This window comes from Zootoca vivipara, chromosome 3 (assembly GCF_965207765.1).
Source record: "Zootoca vivipara chromosome 3, rZooViv2.hap1.1, whole genome shotgun sequence".
Taxonomy (NCBI): domain Eukaryota; kingdom Metazoa; phylum Chordata; class Lepidosauria; order Squamata; family Lacertidae; genus Zootoca; species Zootoca vivipara.
In genome coordinates, this window is record NC_142586.1 from 5,835,549 (window position 1) to 5,853,402 (window position 17,854).

General features: G+C 46.3%; 2 long non-coding RNA genes and 1 pseudogene across 2 annotated transcripts; 1 reads left to right on the forward strand and 2 right to left on the reverse strand.

Annotated features, from left to right (window-relative positions):
* Nucleotides 1-1,227: 1,227 nt before the first annotated feature.
* On the reverse strand, nt 1,228-4,252 carry LOC148686141 (opsin-5-like; annotated as a pseudogene).
* Nucleotides 4,253-9,341: 5,089 nt separating this feature from the next.
* Nucleotides 9,342-11,220, reverse strand: LOC148686142 (uncharacterized). The gene is made up of 3 exons (XR_015948823.1): nt 11,106-11,220; nt 10,609-10,698; nt 9,342-9,863 (listed from the first exon to the last, which is right to left on the reverse strand). It is a non-coding gene; the product is annotated as an uncharacterized LOC148686142 (long non-coding RNA).
* A 4,536-nt stretch (nt 11,221-15,756) lies between these two features.
* Nucleotides 15,757-17,414, forward strand: LOC148686143 (uncharacterized). The gene is made up of 4 exons (XR_015948827.1): nt 15,757-16,103; nt 16,206-16,257; nt 16,393-16,426; nt 16,771-17,414. It is a non-coding gene; the product is annotated as an uncharacterized LOC148686143 (long non-coding RNA).
* The last annotated feature ends 440 nt before the right edge of the window (nt 17,415-17,854 follow it).

Here is a 17,854-nt window from a genome sequence, read left to right on the forward strand (position 1 = left end):
GTGTTATGTCGATTTTGTGTTATTTTGATTTTGTGTTATGTTGATTTTGTATGTGTTTTTAAATGAAATAAAGTCTATATTTCTAAAAAAAGAAGAAGAAAGCTTGCAGAGATGAAGCTGTAGCCGCTCCCTTCTGCGCCACCGATCAGCACCGTGCCATGCGCCGCAAGCTGCCCCAGAGCCGCTCACAGCCGCACGCTGCCAGCCTCTCCGTGCTGCACCGCACCCTGCCGTGTGCCGCAAGCCGTGCCGTTCCGCGCTCCAAAGCGGAATTTTCTGGTTTTGCCTTATGCTTGCTTAGAAAGTGGGAAACCATCTGCAATATTATTACATATGTATGTAAAATTTATCAAAGAATCTTAAATGAAATGAGTAAATTTTAAAATTTTGCATCTAAGACTGCATTATATCTGAAATAAACTTTGTATCTTTTAAAATGCAAATTAAAATTGAAAATAAATCTTATTGACACTGAACAGAGAGATGGTGAAATTATGTCCTGCTCTTTCGTACTGTTTGTTCACATGCCACTTGCCCTTTCGCTCCAGTCTCGTTCCCCTAGCTTTGTTTGCTTGTCAGATTGACAAAAATCCTTTTCCTACCCCTGGTAGGAAAAATCTACCCTTTTCTTTTCCTGCTCAATAGCCTCTGTAGAGTCTGAAGCTGGTGGCCTCATGGGAGATATGGGCAATTTCCAGTTCTGTGGCCTCACAAATCCTTTACTGAGATGACATGCACAAAACGGGTAGACTGGTAGAGCAGCCCTTTTATTAAAAGTCCATTTTCGTAAGGTTCTAGGAGTATTGAAGGGGGAGGTGTTAACAGCCCATTAAGCAAAGGTCTTTTCTTATACTTCAAGACGCCTGTGCCTCTTGAGACTCCATCATTGACACCTGAGCTCAGCATCACATACAGTCCAACAAAAGCACAAAAACAAATGCCAAGTTCACTAACATTACAATCTCTTTTAACTGCATAACTACCTCCTCTGCCAGCTATGAATATAGCAAATTCTCATGTAGTCCATGTGCTCAAAATTCCTTGAGAGGCCTCATTTCTTGCTGGCAGGTCTTTTTAAATAAAGAACAGAGACCTCGGAATTCATCATAGGGATCCTGAAAGCAGTTTATTATAAACCTCATAGGAATTCCTGCCCTTGCAGTGTTTCCCTGGGAGATTTCATGATCTGGACTTTGGAGCAACGTTTTCAAATAAGAAAGACTTCTGCAGCTGCAGCTGATGGATTTGGAACTTCTCCACTGCCTGTCTTTCTGAATGAAGAAACGTGTGCGTTATCCCTTCCTGGCCAAATCACTGACACATGGCTATGGTGGGATGCTTGGTGCTAAAGTAAACTTTCTGACTACAGACGCACTGGAGGCGCTTTATTTCACGTCAGAAAGTTTTGCTGAAAGTATAGTAAATGACAAGGGTTGTAGGCTGTTGAGGATTTAGCAAAAAGACATGGCAGCAAGGTAACGATGGGCGGTATTGATTCACTGGAGTGAAATATTGACCAGAAGCTGACTGCGGCATATGGTGTCCATGCGCTGAGGAATCCCACACTGTAAAAACAACCACTTATAATTAGTTACTAGCTGGCTTTTTATATTTTCTCCTTTTCTATCTGTTATTTCAAATTGGTGAGAGAAATGAAGGATTAGTGCCTTAACATTTAAGAGATTTTTTAAAGAATTGGCTCTTGCATTCATTTTAGGCTGTCCGTTCATTTTATCCTAAGACCCAAAAGAAGAAAATATGCCAGGACCTCAGCATCTCATAGAATAGCAATATAGACACCACATGCTTCCTCTATGAGCCCATGTATTGTAAGATCTGAGAGTCTCACAATATACAGGCACATCATTAAGTTAGTCCCCAGTATGTATGTGGCTGGGGAAACCCTACCAGATTGGTGGGGTATAAATATTTATTTACTTCTTATTAATTTTAATATTTCTTGTTAATACAATAAACTTTCATACCAATGAATCTAACAACTGAAAAACAGAGGAATAGCTCAATGTCTGAAACTCAAATGGAGGCAACCACACACAAACAGCCCAGTCCAGAGTATCCATAAGTGCTTTGTTATTTCCCCAATATTTTGACAATAATTTTCAATTTGTAGGGACAAAAATCAATGTCTGAGTCAAAGGAGCACTGTGATCCTATTGCTCTTTAAAATACAAAAATACTCTGCTCACAACAACACAGACCCACACCATGCTTTTCAGCATTTGAAGTCCTGTTGAAGTTCTGCATCTCTTGAGAGGTTTTAGGAACCCACCGGACTATATCCAAGTTGTGGAACTGGCTCCAGGCTATGGTGCAGGAAGTGCCAAATGGTTCTGGGCCGTAATGCCCCCAGCCTAAGAGGCAACATGGCCCAGAGGGCTGCATACAGCCAGATTAAGTCAATAGAAACATGGATGAATTTTCAGTTGATTGTATTACCTAGGACAGTGATGGGCAACCTTTTGAGATTGGTGTGTCAAAATTCGCCAAAAAACAGAGCATAACTCGGGTGGTGTGTCACTTCGAGGAAAAAACCCATAATTTTGCGATATTTATAGTTTAAATAACAAAATTGTATAATTGTAATATATAACTGTATTTAATAAACCAAAAAACTAATTATTAACCTAACCTAACCAAAAAACCCTTATTTACCACAAAGTGCCCAGAGTTGTTGAGCTTTTTGGGGGGAGCTGCTGACCAAAGGTTTGGAGGGTTTTTGGGGGGGTGCAAAAATGTTTTGCTTTTGGGGGGGATGCCCCAAAGCTGCTGCACTTTTTTAGGGGGAAAGAGAACAGAAATAAATGACGAATAATACCTTCGCTGGAACTAACACGTAACACCAACATAGTCTGCCAAAGCGCCAAAAAAACCAGCGCAGAACGGGTTAAAAAATGAGCGCTGTTACACCCAATCATAGTCTGCCAAAGCGTCAGAAAAAACAGCACAGAAAGGGTTAAAAACCAATCTCTGGCTACCAGCAGCAACAACAACAACAAAGGATCCGGGTTTTAACAGCGGAGACAAGCTGTAGCGGAGACAAGCTGTAGGAGGAGTTGGAGAACAAATGGGGGGGGGGAAACAACAACAACAGCGCAAATGGGCCGATGGGGCGCGTGCCAGCAGTGAGGGCTCTGCATGTCACGTCTGACACGCGTGTCATAGGTTCGCCATCACTGACCTAGGAAAAGAAAAGAACGTAGACTCTACACACCAACACTATTTGAATAACCTAGAAATCTGCCAGGCAATTATCCTTGTAGCTCTGTTGTCCAGCTCTCCTGGCTTTCAGGCTTCCCAGGTTCTATTTGGAGATGGCAAAGACCAAGCATGGCATCATCTGCATGCTCTGTAAGTCATGACCCTTTGCTTGGGCTGTGGACACATTATGTACAAGAATAATTCCTTGAGTTATGGCTATATAGAACACACTCGCCTCGTGTGATACCTTTGTGTGTATTGCCTGACAACATTCATAAGCCTCCTTAAAGCATTCTCAGGGAAGCTTAGGACATTTCCATTGGTCACCAGATGTGGTTAACTCTCTTTGGCTAATAGCAGAGGTACACAGCCAGTGGAAACAAGAACAGTGTTTTTCACACCAGCAACACAGTTGGAACTCCTACATGGTATTATGCGTTTCAATTTACAGCCCAAAACATATTTATGGCCAGACTATATCCGTCCTTATTGTTTACTGCAGTAATGCTGAATATATCTTATCTATAAACTCACACAAAGGGTCTATAAAATATTATGCCCTTGGCCTCAACATGAAGTCTAAAGCTTTGAAACTGTTTCACCTTTGCCACCCTCCGGCGCTTTGTTACTCACTACACTGTATTGGACTTTGAAGAGTGGGTTACAAGAAAGCGGATTACAGCCATCACAGACAAGGTCATCATGCTGGCGACACCAAACAGGAAACCCATCAGGGCATAATAAATGCAAGTTGCATCGCCCCCCAGCCAGGCATGGTTCCAGGCAGAAGCAATAGCCAGGGGATACATGCTGGTGGCCATTCCAAGATTGGTTATGGCCAAATTAACCGTCAGGAGCTCAGGTGACCTGAGATGGAAGGAGCTGTCAGAACTGTCAGGATGCCTGAAAGGAGGAGGAGGAGGAGGAGGAGGAGGAGGAGGAGGAGGAAGAAGAAAGCAGTGTGGTTTACAGGCATTCATAATCAGTCAACAAACCAGTGTGGTTCATCAGCCTGCAAGATGCAAAACTTCATGACCCACAGCCAATGAATACTATATTGCTCAAGGTTTAGAAGCTATAGTAGTCTTCTTTTTTAAAGAGAAGTAGGTATTTTATTCACAGGCCTTTCTCCACAATAGGTAATGTGTTACCCAAAGTAAAATGAAACAGCTTGTGAATTTATATCAGTAGATTTATGACTGAAGGACAGGTAAGGGTCAGATCAAAAGTGGATTCTATTTCAGCCACAAATCAGTCTCTTTCTAGCATCTAGTCTTGATACCTGTGGTATGTTATCTTCAACAAGTTATTTTCTTGACATTCTAAAAGGTGAATTGAAATGTGCATACAAAAGAAAATGGTGGGGTTGCCTGACATTCCCAAGAATAGGTATCCCTCGAGTAGTAAGAAGTGGGGAGGGAGCGAAGGCTGTCCAGTCCTGACACCCTTGTTGGTGCAAATTCTGTGCTCAATCGCAGATTTTCAGACAAGACTAAATGGATGGAAGTGATCGTGAATATGGTTCTGGACACTCCCAAGCTTGCGATTCTGCAGGTGCTAAAACTTTTTGGACTCCTCTCCCTCTTGTTTACTAAGTTCTATATGATAACTCCTGGTAGTTTATGGAGTTAATAATCCCTATACTGTAGTATGACCTGGTCCACACATAACAAATGATCTCCATTTTCTTTCCCAGCTGATCTTCCCTTTGCAGCTTGGTGGGTGTCTTGGGTGGGGTAGCCAAGCAAACCATGGCTCAGAAAGGATGCTGCTCATGGGGCAGCCATGGCTCAGAAAGGTGCTGCGCTGGCACATAACACCTGGCCACGGGAAAAACAAATCAAACATGACTTCAGGTTGGCTTGGCTTGCATGTAACATTAAGCCAAAGAGGTGCAAGCATGCTGGTGGTACCTGGAAAAGAGTGGCCACTTTGCTCCTCTTCCCTCTGCTGTTGCACCAGTGGGAGTTAAACCATGGTTTGGCTTAATGTTACACCTGAATTGGCCTGGTGGTTTGTTTCACTGCAAACAAACTGCAAGCTGTAACGCAGCTCTCCAACTTCCATTCTTGCCAGTTCCATTATTGTGAGCTGCGTCTTCTTGCCAGGGTTAGGAATGATGATCCATTACCATCCTTCCTGTTGCACAGATCTGAGAGCCAGTAATGTGGAATTTTTTCCTACCTATGCAAATTAGGGCAATCTTCGTAGGACAATGTGCACCATAAGACTTGCTGGTGCCGTAGTCGGGGTGGGAAGCTTTGGCAATCCAGATGCTGACGAAACACATCTCCCATCAAGCCTAGCCAGCTTGGCTAAATAGGAATTTCTGGTGGGCCAGAGGTTCCCCACCCCACCCCTAGAGAGTGATCTAATTTAGTGTGTCTATTTTACTAGCTTTTAATAAGCAAAACTGAATGGTGAAATTGCTAAGCTTGCCTAGTGCAATATTTGCTGTTTGCATCCATTCATTGTCACTAATGAACTTGTGAAATCGAAACCTTTCCATGGGGAAAAATTAAGCACTAGACATCACTGCTGAAGGGCAGTGTTAGCTGTCCTTTTGTTCATGGGCTACTTTCAATCTCAAAATATATCCAGAAAGTGCTGTGTAGCTTCTTCACTTTTTCTTTGTTCCCCCTTCTCTAAGGCCCCCGTAGCTGCCACATGGGCATTTTCCTGCCTCTGTCCTTTTGCTTGTGTGCATAGCTGCCAAGTTATCCCTTTTTTAAAGGGAAATTCCCTTATGCTGAATAGGCTTCCTCTTGAGAAAAGGGAAAACTTGGCAGCTATGCTTGTGTGAGGCTGACTACAGTGAGCTTTAAAAAGGCAGAAAAGTCCTTGCAAATAATGAGGCATTTAGCAGTACTTTCAAACACCAACGGGATGTGTGTGGCGCTGTGGGTTAAACCACACGAGCCTAGGGCTTGCCGATCAGAAGGTTGGCGGTTCAAATCCCGCGACAGGGTGAGCTCCCGTTGCTCAGTCCCAGCTCCTGCCAACCTAGCAGTTCGAAAGCACGTCAAAGTGCAAGTAGATAAATAAGTACCGCTCTGGTGGGAAGGTAAATGGCGTTTCCGTTTGCTGCTCTAGTTCGCCAGAAGCGGCTAATTTATGATCGGCATATGACCTGGGAGCTGTCCGCGGACAAACGCTAGCTCCCTCGACCAGTAAAGCGAGATGAGCGCCGCAACCCCAGAATCGTCTGCGACTGGACTGGTCTGGGGTCCCTTTACCTTTACCCTTTACCAACACCAACATGTGGCAAACGTGAATAAAGCTAGCTCTCCCCTTTCTGGAGAGCAGTGTCCTGTTCCTCATACCACAAACCCAAGCGTGCTCACTAGGAACTAATTTCCACTGGGGTCAGAAAACCTTGCTCCAAAGTAGAGCTATTTAGGAGGCTCAGGCCCACAGGTGCACTTTTGTGAGCAGAAGGCCTCTTTCGGACTTAGTGAAAGATTCTTGCGTGAGAAAAGACAAAAAGGCAGTGTGTCTATATATATATATGTATTTATTTAAGGAATAAGTTGGTCTGTATAATTCTAAGCACCATATTATGGGTTTCCTGGTGGTCTCCCATCTGGGCACCTCAGGAGACCTGCCAAGTGTCCCTATTTTCCAGGGACAGCCCCTGTTTTACAGAAGCCATTGTGACACCTCCCTCTGCTGGCTCAATGGACACCAGAGTGCAAAAAGGCCTGGCGAGCTCCTACGGTTGGATCATTTCGCGTTTGTTACAGGAAGAAGGTAGACATGTAAGTAGGATGTCTCTCAGCATCTGCATTCTGTGATGATAGTGAATTCCTCTTGAGCTCAGAGGCATTAGAGAGTACAAGCTGTGAGACCCATTTCTCTTTCTTTTCTAGACTTTCAAGGCTGAGAGGAGTTCTTCGCCTAGGAAGAAGAAACAAAGTTTTCCCCATCCCAGAGTCCTCCCCCTCGCCCACCACCTCCCCCCCCCGCCTTACCCCGCCCTACCCTCTTCCACATGACCCAAAAGGTAAGACCCTGCAGCCAGTCCCTAAAGTTTCTTAGGAAAGGTCTCTGTCTGAGGCCTATTTTGAGGTTTAGATACCAGTTTGGGGATTTGGTTCAGGAGAGTACTAACTGTGAGCCCCATTTCTCACATTTTGCTTTTTGTTTTCTAGGCTTTCCAGGCTGAGGCGAGCCCTTCGCCTGTCACGGAAAAACAAAGTTTCCCCCTTCCAAATGTCCTCTCCCTCGCCCACCACCTCCCCCTCCACCTCCGCCTTACCCTGTGGACCCCTGTTCGAAAAAACCAAAAAGGTAAGACCCTGCAGCCAGTCCCTAAGGTTTCTTAGGAAAGGTCTCTGTCTGAGGCCTATTTTGAGGTTTAGATAAATAATCTTATGGCACATGGCTCTTTGTTTCCCTGTAGGCTCCTAATTCCTCCAACAAAAAAAGGAAACATGAAGGTGAGTTTATTTCCATGTCTATCTTCATAAAGTCTCTCTCTCCCCCTCCCCCCCTCTCTAACTGCCACCTTCTCTTCTTTTCCTTTCAGAAGAGCTCATCCTGGAAGATTTGTAAGGGTTGGCGGTTAGGCATTGGCTTAGTGAAGTGTGGGGGAGGGGAGGTGCGGCCATCACCTGCCCCTCCAGGTACCAAGGGTATTCCAGTAAAGGAATTTGCGGGTCTGGATCCTGTCCAAAGTCTGCTTGGGAGGCTAGGGCCATGCCAGGATCCAGCAGGGACCCCGGGGTGAGATTCAGATGGTCGCCATCGACCGAGTTCCCTCTATTGGTGGTTTTCCCTTCCAGACTTCCTGCAAGGCGGACAGGAGTCAGATATAGTTATTGCTAAAGCCTTAGCCAATACCACTCACATTGCTGTAATCAATAAAGTTGTGGCCTAAATTGTGCCACAATTAGGAGAGTACTAACTGTGAGCCCCATTTCTCACATTTTGCTTTTTCTTTTCCAGGATTTCCAGGATAAGACGCGTTCTTCGTTTTCGGAGAAACAAAGTTTCCCCCCTGCCCCAGTCCTCCCCCTCCCCCACCACCTCCCCCACCCACTCCACCTTACCCCGCCATTCCCTCTTTGAAAAATCCCAAAAGGTAAGACCCTGCAGGTTTCTTAGGAAAGGTCTCTGTCTGAGGCCTATTTTGAGGTTTAGATAAATAATCTTATGGCACATGGCTCTTTGTTTCCCTGTAGGCTCCTAATTCCTCCAACAAAAAAAGGAAACATGAAGGTGAGTTTATTTCCATGTCTATCTTCATAAAGTCTCTCTCTCTCCCTCCCCCCCCCTCTCTCTTTGTGTGTGTAAGAAAGTCTAACTGCCACCTTCTCTTCTTTTCCTTTCAGAAGAGCTCATCCTGGAAGATTTGTAAGGGTTGGCGGTTAGGCATTGGCTTAGTGAAGTGTGGGGGAGGGGAGGTGCGGCCATCACCTGCCCCTCCAGGTACCAAGGGTATTCCAGTAAAGGAATTTGCGGGTCTGGATCCTGTCCAAAGTCTGCTTGGGAGGCTAGGAACCCCGGGGTGAGCTTCAGATGGTCGCCATCGACCGAGTTCCCTCTATTGGTGGTTTTCCCTTCCAGACTTCCTGCAAGGCGGACAGGAGTCAGATATAGTTATTGCCAAAGCCTTAACCAATACCACTCACATTGCTGTAATCGATAAAGTTGTGGCCTAAATTTAGCCCATTAACCTTTAAACTAAAATCCTGTCGGGCGGGAGTGTGTGTGTGTGTGGTGCGCCAAGGCCTTGATGCACAACTGAATTCTGTGATGATAGCGCGCTTAGATTCGTGAATGCAAAAACCAGTTTGGGGATGTGGATCAGGAGAGTACTAACTGTGAGCCCCATTTCTCACATTTTGCTTTTTCTTTTCTAGGTTTTCCAGGTTTCGACGCATATTTCGTTTCCGATGAAATAAAGTTTCCCCCACCCCGCAGTCCTCCCCCTCGCCCACCCCGCCATACCTTCTTCCAAAAAACCAAAAAGGTAAGATCCTGCAGCAAGTCCCTAAGGTTTCTTAGGAAAGGTCTCTGTCTGAGGCCTATTTTGAAGTTTAGATAAAGAATCTTATGGCATGTGGCTCTTTGTTTCCCTGTAGGCGCCTAATTCCTCCCCCGTGAGACAGAAGAGCAAAGATGAAGGTAATGTCTATTTCCATGTATATGTTCAGTGTATATAAGAAAGTCTCTAACTGCTAGCCTTCTCTTCTTTTCCTTTCAGAAGAGCTCATCGTTGAAGATCTAGAGGAGGGGTCAGCAACTTTTTTCATACCTCAGACCATATGGTCTCTGTCTGAGGCCTATTTTGAGGTTTAGATAAATAATCTCATCGCATGTGGCCCTTTGTTTCCCTGTAGAGCTGCCCCTCTGATGGAGAACAAAAGGAAGCATGAAGGTAATGCTTATTTCCATGTCCATGTTCAGAAACTTTCTGCTGTGGTCCAACAGCTTGAGAAGAAAATAAGAGCTCCACCACGGAATGAACCTCGCCATTTCCCCAGTTAGCGTGTCTCTTTCTTTGGGGCACAAGGGAGAACACTGGCCCAACTGCAGCATGCTCTGGGATACAGCACTCATGGCAAGGCAACCTTCTGAGAAACAGCTTTTCAGTGAGCAGTGCAGGCTGTTGTGAGCTTCATCTTACAGCTTGGACTGTCCTGGACGGGAAAGCATAAAAAAACAAAAGCAAGTCATACAAGGGGACTTACTTCTGAGTTAACCCCCTTTCATGCTTTACATGTGCATGCTACACCTTTACATTCTTTCCCCAAAAGAATTCTGGGCCCTGTAGTTTACTCCTCACAGAGTTGCCAGACCCAGCAACACTTAAGGAACTGCAGTGCCCAGAATTCTTTAAGGAAAGACTGTGCCTCAGGGGTTGGACTAGATGACCCTAAGACCCCTTCTAACTTTACAGTTCTATGATTCTGTGAATGCACATGGAACCATGTATTGGTGTGAGCTGAAAGTTAGCCACACATTGGTTCTGTTGAAATCAGTTAGTCGCAGCTAGCTAAGTCCCATTAAATTATGAAAGTGTGGCTAATTTACAGCACAAGCCGACGCATGTCTACTCAGAAGTAAGCCCCGTTGACTTCAATGGGGGTTACTCCCAAATAAGTGGGTATAGGATTGTGGATTCATATCAACAGAGCAGCTCTTGATTTAACTGTCTCACCTTCTATGGACTATTTAATGGGGGGGAAATGACTAACAGTATAAACCTAATGATGTCTACTCAGAACTAAGTCCTTGTGAATTCTATGGGGCTTACTCCCAAGTAAATGGACGGAGAAGGAATTGCATGTAAGAATGGCAGGTAAAATGATAACAAGAATCTCTGAACAATTGCTACCACTAATATTGCGGTAGCATCCAGCACAATGCTATATACAGTGGTACCTCTAGTTGCATACGGGATCCATTCCAGAGCCTCGTTCTCAACCTGAAAGGTCTGCAACATGAAGCGCCGAATCTGCGCACGCAGCGCTTCTGTGGATACAGAATGAATCATGTAAATAAATAACTAATTGACTAATTGTGCCACAGAGAGCTTAGTTCTGCATCCCCCACAGCATAAATACGGAGTTGCCCCCCACCTAGCAAGCTGCCCTCCAGGGATGGAGATGGGAGCTTGGCCCACTCTAAATCCCCCCCTCACAGAGCAGGACTAGGGGATGCAAGCATTGTGCCCCTCCCCTCTTGACTGGAGGAATGAAGACCCCCACCTGCCCCCCCCCAAGCAGCGCTGGAGGAGTGAGTGAGTGAGGGATCCAGCCGTTGGTGGGGGCCGTTAGTAGCAGAACAGACCCCTCCCTCCCCCCTCCCCCCCAAGGGGACCCAGGCACCTTCTGGAGGGTCTTGTCCCCGGTCTCTCCCCTGGGGCCCCTCCGGCTCACCTTCCTCCGAGAGAGGAGCGGGGACAAGGGGAGGGGGGACCAAGGGGCGGAGAGAGCCGAGCAGCTCGCCCCACCGCGCATGCGCGCTGCCTCGGACGGAGGAGGCGGGGCCAAGGGCTTTCCAACGCCTCTCCGAAGCCCATCGGGAGCCAGTTTCTCCCGCTGAAAAAAGGCCGGGAATGGGGAAAACTACAATGCCCAGAATTCTTTGAGGCAAAGAATCTGCATACATTGTGCTTTAAAAAGACAGGGTGAAGGCAGCCTATTCACACGGTTCCCTTTTCACACTTACTGTCCTAAAAGATTAAATTATCCCTACCACCTAGACTGTCTATTTTCTCCTTCTATCCTGAAAAATCATATTAAAAGCCTTGGGCAGCAGGAAGGGAAACATATAAAATCATTTTAAAATACAGAAAAGTGTCTCCCCCCCCCCCCCCAATTTCTATTCAAGCACCAGAGCGGAAGCAGGCTCTTGCACTGAACGTCCCTCGGTATATATAACCAGGGTGCAATGTAGAGCAATGCAGAAAGCGTCTGTCAACCTGCCCTGATTTATTGTCATCCCCCCCATTTCCTCCACTTTCTCTCTCTCTCTCTCTCTCTCTCTCTCTCTCTCTCCTCTCTCTCTCTCTCTCTCTCTCTCTCTCTCCCTCTCCCTCTCCCTCTCCCTCTCTCCCTCTCTCCCTCTCTCCCTCTCATCTATCTCTATGGTGGAAGGAGGAGACCTGTCCTTCCCTGTTTGTTCTCCCAAGCACGGCTGAGTGTGTGGTCCCTGCCCTAAGAGGCACGATTCCTTTTCAGGACTCCTGTAATAAGATGCAGAATCGGAGTGAGGGTCGGAGGCTCTGACACTTTTAATCCACCAAACCTCTGCTGTTGAAAAAGTTATGAAAGGCTATTGAGAATTGAGCTCTTAGACTTAACACAACTGCTTAAATTTGTGAAAATCTCAGGTGTCTAAATAAATGGTGGAAACTTACCAGTAGCTCCCTTCTATCGTCTGACGTTGGTTGAAAGCACATTGTGTTGTGTTGTTTATTAAGAGATGGATACGAAATACTAATGAGTTTTATCTTCACAAGTGATGCACCCTTGGCAGCTCTGAGCGAGGTAAACCTTTCCAGACCCTTTATTTCCCTGGTAGATACTTTGGGTAGAAACTCCCTTACGCAAACTAGAATCATATGGCTTTACCTGTAAGCAGTTCAAAAGCATGTCAAAGTGAAAGTAGATAAGTGGGACGCAGGTGGCGCTGTGGATTAAACCACTGAGACAAGGGCTTGCAAATCAGAAGGTTGGCGGTTCAAATCCCCACGACGGGGTGAGCTCCCGTTGCTCTGTCCCAGCTCCTGCCAACCTAGCAGTTCAAAAGCACGTCAAAGTGCAAGTAGATAAATAGGTACCGCTCCAGTTGGAAAGTAAATGGCATTTCCATGTGCTGCTCTGGTTCTCCAGAAGAGGCTTAGTCATGCTGGCCACATGACCTGGAAGCTGTATGCCGGCTCCCCTGGCCAATTATGCGAGATGAGCGCCGCAACCCCAGAGTCGGTCATGACTGGGCCTAATGGTCAGGGGTCCCTTTACCTAAAGGCAACTCCTGCCAACCTAGCAGTTCATAAGCATGTCAAAGTGAAAGTAAATAAATAGGTAAATGGCAGGAAGGTAAATGACGTTTCCGTGCGCTGCTCTGGTTCTCCAGAAGCGGCTTAGTCATGCTGGCCACATGACCCAGAAAACTGTCGCAAACGTCGGCTCCCTCGGCCAGTAAAGCGAGATGAGCGCCGCAACCCCAGAGTCATCCGTGACTTGACCTAATGGTCAGGGGTCCCTTTACCTTTACCTGTAAGCAACAGGCATCTTTGAACAGGCACAGCATATGCCACCTGGCAATCCCAGCAGAGAGGAGAGGCTTATTGCTGCCCATCAGCTGTCTTCTTCTTCGGCGATCACTCGTAGCTGGGTAAGATTGTCTTTCATAAACACGGTTTTAACAATGAGTCCGTAAGAGACTGTGTGTGGAGCCCAATTCTGGATCCGCACGTCCTTCCACAGTGGGGACATTGGTTTCCGGGAGTGTGGATTTGCCAAGCATGCCTTCCTCTTAGCACGTTTCTCCGAGTGTCTTCAAAGCCCATGACACCTTTGGTAAAGGCTGTTCTCCAACTGGAGCGTTCGCAAGCCAGTGTTTCCCAGTTGTTGGTGTTTATACTACATTTTAAAAGATATGCCTTGAGACAGTTTTAAACCTCTTTTGTTGACCACCAGCATTATGCTTTCCATTTTTAAGTTCGGACTAGAGTAGTTGCTTTGGAAGACGACGATCAGGCATCCACAAAACATGACCAGTTCACCGTAGTTGATGTTGAAGAATCATTGCTTCAACACTGGTGATCTTTGCTTATGACAGGCTGCAATTCCTCAAGTACTTGAGGAAACTGGCCACACCTGGCTGGCACCAGGGTAGCATGAGAACATGAGAATCATAGAATTTTAGAGCTGGAAGGGACCCTGAGGATCATCTAGTCCAACCCCCCTGCAATGCAGAAATATATGGCTGTCCCATATGGGGATCAAACCTGCCACGGGGGCAATTGTATTTGTTAAGAGGATGGAGGAAAGGGAACAGTTCTTCCTAAGGATCAGAATAAATGTGGCTGAAATTGCGTCCTTGAAAGCACCATCCTGGATTTGGAAAATTGATACCAGGAGCCATGTGTGTAAACAGGATTTATTGTGGGGCAGGCTTTATTTGGGGGGTAAGGGCAGAGCCGAGTTATCTGTGACACTATTGGTCAGTTAGTTAAGTATTTTTATTGATTTACTTGATTTAGAGGGGGCAGCTCCCCCCCCCCCGCCTCCCTGGCTACGCCCCTGCCAGGAGCCTGGCACATCATCTTTGGTGTGGTGATGCTTTCAAGAAAGCAATCCCCAATATTCAGTTTCTTTGGTTTCATGAACTATTATCGACTTCCAAGCTATATAATGTGTTAAAGAAAGCAATAATATTTTGCTATCATCATAATAGCTTCTATGGGTAAATTTGAGTGAAACCAACTGTTCTGGCTTGCCCAAGGAGAAGATTTAAAGGTCTATCAGCTTTGAAGACAGGAGCCTGGGATCGTTTTAGCAACACCATAGCTGTGTAGTAAAAAAACAAGTAGGGAGTGCCTACTTTTATTTTTTCCTCCCTTTCATTCAATTCCAGAAGTCTGAAAATTACCATGCCAGCGTTGAAATAAATGTCTGCCCTGATCCGTTGTGGCTGGTGCCATGCGGCAGAGCTGCACCCCTAAAATGGGTGCTGCCGCAGCTTTCCTAAAGGGAGCAGCGGTGAGATGAGGGCTGGGTGTGGACCCGGGTGGAAGAGCTGGATTGGCTCCACCTGTGTGTCGGCACAGCCCCAACCTCACTGCAGGAATGTGGGTGTCATGGCGGATGAGCACCATGCCTCTTCCTGGTTCACATATTTGCAGCCCTCACCCTCTAACACAGGGAATAGTCACAAGTTTCATTCCCTACTGGCTGGGCCCTTGCACCTATGCAAATCCATTGGCTCTCGCTGGTCAGGAAAGACCTACCTTAGAGCATCGGGACATGATATTGAAGTGGTGTGCTTAACATTTAAAGTTTTGTTATGTTTTTGTATATGTTGGAAACTGTCCAGAGTGGCTGGGACAACCCAGTCAGAATAATAATAATAATAATAATAATAATAATAATGGAATAAGACCTTCCTATTTGCATGGGAGAAATGTTGGCTGGTATGGGACAGGTATAGGAGAGAGCTTAGTGCTCAGTAGGTGCAGGAACAACGTCAGCTGGAATCCAAAGGAGGAGGCACGTCATGCACATTTATAAAAAGTGGAACATGGAAGAAAACCATGTGAGAAAACTTAGTGGCGTCACTTAAGAGCAGCACTGCTTGTGGCTGCTGGTTTTCTCAGGGCATCACGAGGGTCATTGTGACATCTCCGTTGGGGCTCTAGAAGTCCTGGGGATCTCCTACGCTTGGATCATTCCGTGCTTGTGAGAGAAGTGAGAAACCATGTAAGTAGGATTTCTTTCAGCATATCGGATCCTCTTAATTGAGGGTCCGCGTTGCGCACAGGCTATAGGTGATCGAGGGGGGCCTTTAAAAGGCGGTGGCGCATTGTTGGGGAGATTTACCTGGCTTCACGCCGCCCAAAACCCGCCCTAGATTTAGGGGTGTGCTTTGGCCTTGCTCTGGACTTCGCTTGGTCGCCTGTTTTGGAACAGGGGCCAAGTAGGATTTTTTTCCTTTTGGCAAATTGGCACTGGCCTCTTGGTTTTCGCCTACTTCTTAGCAAGCGTCACAACTTTGTAAGGCATTGGCTTGGTGAAGTGTGGGGGAGGTGAGGTGCGGCCATCACCTGCCCCTCCAGGTACCAAGGGTATTCCAGTAAAGGAATCCGCGGTTCCAGATCTTGTCCGAAGTCTGCTTGGGAGGCAGAAGTGTTTACATCCGGGTTCTGCGGCGTCAGGTGCGCAGAAGCGATCTGTGCAGATCGTGCGTGTGCAGAAGCGCTTTATTGGCGCTTCGCGCATGCGGAGAGCATGTCTTCGGCAAGCGAATGCCTCGGTTTGCGACTGCCTCCGTGGAACGGATTGCGGTCGTAAACCGAGGTTCCACTGTATAGTTATTGCCAAAGCCTTAGCCAATACCACTCACATTGCTGTAATCAATAAAGTTGTGGCCTAAATTTTGCCCATTAACCTTTAAACTGAAATCCTGTCTCAGTGCGTTTTTATTATTCGGGTGTGTGTGTGTGTGTGGTGCCCCAAGGAGAGTACTAACTGTGAGCCCCATTTCTCACATTTTGCTTTTTGTTTTCTAGGCTTTCCAGGCTGAGGCGAGCCCTTCGCCTGTCTCGAAAAAACAAAGTTTCCCCCATCCCAATGTCCTCTCCCTCGCCCACCACCTGCCCCTCCACCTGTGCCTTACCCTGTGGACCCCTGTTCAAAAAAACCAAAAAGGTAAGACCCTGCAGCCAGTCCCTAAGCTTTCTTAGGAAAGGTCTCTGTCTGAGGCCTATTTTGAGGTTTAAGAAAATAATCTTATTGCATGTTTCCCTCTAGGCCCCAAATTCCTCCTCCCCTCCAGTGGAGATGAAAACCAGAAGATATGAAGGTAATGTTTATTTCCATGTCTACACTGAGAAAGTCTCTCTCCCTCCCTCCCTCCCTCTCCCCCCCTCTTTGTGTGTATGTGTGTGTTTGTGTGTGTAAGAAAGTCTAACCCCACCTTCTCTTCTTTTCCTTTCAGAACAACTCATCCTGGAAGATCTGGAGGAGGACGGGTCAGTAACCTTTTTCATCCCTCAGACCATGTGGTGGGCCGGACTATATTTGGGGGGAGGGTGAATGAATTCCTATACCCCACAAATAACCCAGAGATGCATTTCAAATAAAAGGACACATTTTACTCATGGAAAAACACGCTGATTCCCGGGCCAGATTGAGAAGGCGATTGGGCTGCATCCTGCCCACGGGCCTTAGGTTGCCTACCCCTGACTTGGAGGAAGTGCAGTAAGAGACTGGGCGGCAACAACTTAAGGCAGAGCCGGGGGGCCCTATAGAATTATGCTGCAAACAGTTCTGGGCTGTTGTAAAGTTTTGCTTCTGTGCCTTTCTTTCCTTGAAGGTGAAAGCTTGCAGAGATGAGGACTTCCGGTTTTACCGCAGCCACGATCGGCCACGCTCCGGAGGGGAGGGGAGAAGGTCAGTCCGATTGAGGAACAACAAGAGGAGAAGGAAGATGAAGTAGACCCAAGCAGTTCGGAGGACGATGAGGGAGAAGAAGAAGAAGAAGAAGAAGAAGAAGAAGAAGAAGAAGAAGAAGAAGAAGAAGAAGAGGAGGAGGAGGATGGAGTTGGAGAAGAACATCTGGATGAAGAAGGGACTGCCAAAGAACAGGGGGAAATATAAGAAGTAAGAATGCACTAAGAGATAAAGTTGTAGAATAGATGAGGGAAAAGTGAGGGAGGGGGAAATCTATTTTTTAGCTTCAACTAAGAGTAAGATGGTAATAACTCCCCATATATATGTATATATTATATTCTTAAGAGTTGGAAGCCAGCTGTTCTTTTGCCAAAGACAAACAGAAGCATTTCCAAAGTACAAAGTTTTTTAGAGGGAGAGATATTTTTTTATAATTAAATTTTGAATAAAGTTTTCCAATAAAGTATATTTGAAACAAGATGAAACTCAAATTATTCTCATGGAATGTGAATTGGTTAAATGATATATAAAAAAAGAAACAAGGTGGGTCACATATTGAAAAAGTTAAATTTAGACATAATTTGTTTGCAAGAGACCCACGTTAATAAGAGACATGAAAGGATATTGGTTAACCCAAGTTTGGGTAAAGAATTTATTGCAGCAGACAGGGGCGTACCCAGGATCAAAACTAGGGGGGGGGCAAGGGGTGGGCCCAAGGCACGGGAGGGGAGGGGCAAGGGGAGGGGCCAAGGCACAGGAGGGGAGGTGCCACAAAGTGGGGACGTGGGTGGGGCTACAGAGCCCAGGTGAAACTGACTCCAGTCTAATAACACCAAAAGGGGGGAAATCCAGGGAAATAATAAGGAGGATCAGAGAAAGGTCAGGACAAGCAGCTATAAAAAGGGACATTCTCAATGAGCCTGCTGAGGGCCAGCTGTGGTTATGCAAGAGCAAGGACAAGGCATATCCCATACTACGCACATGGGCACTCATATTATGAATGAACA